We start from the raw sequence: 3,656 nt of genomic DNA on the forward strand, positions 1-3,656 counted from the left end.
CCAAAGAACACAGGAACCTACTTCATCCATGCCTCACCTAGGCTATGGAACCAAAAACCGATGGGATCTGTCTCTCATGGGACTACAGGCTAGGTCCTTTCTGAACCCTGCCTCCTAGTCTGCCGCCCTTTTAAACACAGCAACTCTCTGTGGCCATGTGGAACTTTCCACACAGTTCGAACTGTTGTTCAGAGCCATAAAGAAAAAAACAGAAACGAGTATAGTGCGAAGAGTGGCGGAGGGCTGTAAGTAACCAGAAACCTATCATTGGATTCTCTTACACGAAAAAAGATCAGGTCCAGGCCAGCCATACAGAATCAACATCATTCAAGCTTAAAGAAGAAGGAGGAGAGGGCGTGCTCTCAACATCATCCTGTTGTCCCCCTTGGAAGCGGACTGGCTATACTTAGTGCGACCAGCACTCTGGGAGGGCTCCAACAGGAAATAATACATGAACCAGGCTGCCTCTGCGTCTTGGAGTGTGCCATGGGCGTCTCGAAAACACGACTCAAAATGGAGCGGGGGGAAACGGGTGAGGAAGCACCGCCCAACAGCTGAGGAGCTGGGTAACACAGCAGCGAGATAGCGCGGTCATGAGGATGGAGACATCCTAGTGCTAAGCGCGAAACACTCGTACAAGGGAAGCCAGGCTCATGGAACAAGCCGGGAAGGAGGGGACAAGATGTGGGTGCAGCTGAAGGAACGAGATAACTATACCCCAGCGGAGACCGAAGGCGCTGGACGCCTCAGTAGGACAGGCACTGGGATTAACCTAGGTATGCGAGGGGGCGGGACGGCACTGGCCCCAGCAGACAGTGATCGCATTTGCCCGAAACATCTGCCTTGGGGACAACCTGCACCCCACCAACCCATGCCCAAATCTGCACTAAACAGCACAAAAACTTATCAGAGACGCGAGCACGGGCGCAGGGCGTAAAAAGAAAGCAACGGCCATGAATGGGCACAAAGAAGAAAAACCCAGTGAATTAGTTTAGTCAATGCACAGATTTCCAGAACAACTCAAAACAGCCATCCTGAGTATTCACTATTTGCCCCGGGGTGGACAAGGCAGGGACAGAAGGGCGGTCCACAACAAACGATAGGCGGCCGGTAGATTTTCAATTTCCAGAGCCTGAGATATGTTTATAAATTCACCTCATCTAGGCATCCTGACACTTGCCTGGACCACGCCAGATGTTACGGACAGAGAAAAACGGACCCCGGCAATTCCGCGCCGCGCACGTGCACCCCGACGGCAAAATATGCTCGCTCCGAAGCTAACAGCAACTCCTCCGGGCTGTCCCACCATGGCAGAGCCAACGGCGTGGGGACAAGGCCGGGACTGCCGGTATACAGGATTGAGCCCGAGAAGGAGAGCACTCTGGCCCCACGCGTGCTGACGAAGGGTAGCCAGGGGCTCGTGGCTGGCAAGAGAGCGGCGGAAGCCCTTGGGGAAAAATGAGGGGTACAAGAGGCAGGGCCAAAGGCTGAGTGGGAGGTGAGGGCAAACTGCAGCAGGCGCTGAGAGAGGCTGCAGAGGTCAAGGAGTTTAGCGAGGACCCAGCAAGAGGGAAGGGGCAGCGAGAAGTCACGAAGACGTGAGGGGAACACTCAAAGGCACCGCCGCCGGAACGAGGGCTCGTGCCGATACAGGAAGAGTGGAGGACGACACGGCAGGATTAGGAGGTGCTGAAAGCGGGCAACTCAGAAAGAGTTAAGAGGCACTGCTAGCCCGACAACGGAAGGCAACTGCTGGCCCAGGAAGATACATCGCGGCAAATCCTAGCCAACAAGGGACTGAGCAGCGAGAGCACAAACCCCAATCAATAGGCTGTAGATTCGGAAAGAGGGATGAGGTACACTGACCAAAAGCTGGCCAGAACGACCAGTGAGGGTCACCAGAAGAGTGAAGGGCACCTGGCCCCACGGGCATTAAAACGGTGAAGAGGTCATTCAAGTACGGAATGAGTCACCGAGAGCCAACCTACAGCAAGGCTGCCAGAATAGGTGCTGGCATGCTACAGTACGTAGAGACGGGCAACTGGCAGGCTGGGGGGCTTAGTTGCGAGCTAAAAAGGGGCACGCAAAAGCAGGCTGGCGCCGGTGAATCGTCGGTTCGGGACGTCGACGCGTACACGACAGCAAGCTCGCCGGCGGGCGCTCGAGGGCCTGGAAAGGAGGGCACCGAAAGAGAACTGGGCCTTGCTGCAAGCTCTACCCAGCCACAGCAGAGGGCCACCGCCAGCCGGTTGGCCCGGGGTCAAAGCCCAAGGAGTACTGGGAAACCTGACGGGGGCACGGCAGGGCTTTGGGGGGCGCGGGTGCGGAGTGAGGGGCAACCGGGCGAGAGCCACACAGCACTCAGTGGACCCCGACTCTGCAAATCACTTCGTACATGAGCAGGATGCGGCAGTTGTACCGGGCAAGAATCCGGGATCGATGGCAACATGCTCCCACGCCTGACATCTGGCTGTGGCTCCAGACCACGGAACCCTTCCCAGCACCGAGGCAAGCCAAGCAAGACTCGGCCCCAGGCTATTCCGGCGTAAAGGGAAACCGGTCCTCAAACCAGGAAGTAAATAAATTTATCTTGGCCACGCTAAAACAAACCACCTCAGCCATGAGTCACATCACCAAGAACCCTCCACCGAACAGACAGAACGAGCTAAACCGAGGGCTGCCTGGCAAGGAGCCTGACGGGTCCAGAGAGAAACTAAGAGGGCATCCCAAAGAGAGCCCCTAGGAACCTGGCGCAATGGCAGCGACGCGAACCTTACGCCGGGTCGCGTGAGCCTGAGGAGCGTCTCATCGCAAAGCCCTATAACTTCTCACTTCGGGGGAGCCGACGCTCGCCTAAGTCCAGTAACCAGGACGGACTGCAGGTTCGGAAGAGTGACGGCGGCGGCACTCGGCCAGCCCGGATCTGGGCCGGTGCGTTCCAGGGTGGACACTGAGCCGTGGTATGAATCGCAGAAGAGCTCGGAGCAGTGAGGGTATGACCACTAAGAGCAGGCCCGCTGTGCCTTGGCAGCTAAGCGCTCGCAGGATTCCACGGGCAGTCCCAGCGGCCTGTACATCGCCAGGCTCGGTGCGGGGCGGTCTGTCTAGCAGGGTCTGTGGGTCAGGATTGAAGGGACACTCGGCAGGTCTGGGGTGGGCTGTCTGCTAGCAGGGGCGCGGTCGGTAGTGAGGGGCCCTTGGAGGGCTGAGTGGCAGTCTGGGCTAGAGGGGCTGCGGTCGGGAGTGAGGGGCACTGGCTAGGTCGGGGGCCCAGGTCTGGCTAGCAGGGCTGCGGGTCTGGGAGTGAGGGCTATTGGCAGGGCTGGGAGCAAGGCGGGCTAGCAGGGGCTGCCAGGTCGGATGAGGCACTGAAAGGCTGGGGGGGCAGGGCTGGACTAGCAGGGGCTGCAGGTCGGGAGTGAGGGGCACCGGCAGGGCTGGGCTGGCAGCGGCTGCGGATCGGGAGTGAGGGGCACTGGCAGGGCTGGGGGGGGTAGGGCTGGACTAGCAGGGGTCTGTGGGTCAGGAGTGAGGGACACCGGCAGGACTAGGGCGGGCAGGTCTGGGCTAGCAGGGGGCTGCGGGTCGGGAGTGAGGGGCACCGAAAGGGCTAGGGGAGCGCAGGCTGGGCTAGCAGGGGGCTGCGGGTCGGGAGT

This window comes from Chelonoidis abingdonii, chromosome 11 (assembly GCF_003597395.2).
Source record: "Chelonoidis abingdonii isolate Lonesome George chromosome 11, CheloAbing_2.0, whole genome shotgun sequence".
Lineage (NCBI taxonomy): Eukaryota > Metazoa > Chordata > Testudines > Testudinidae > Chelonoidis > Chelonoidis abingdonii.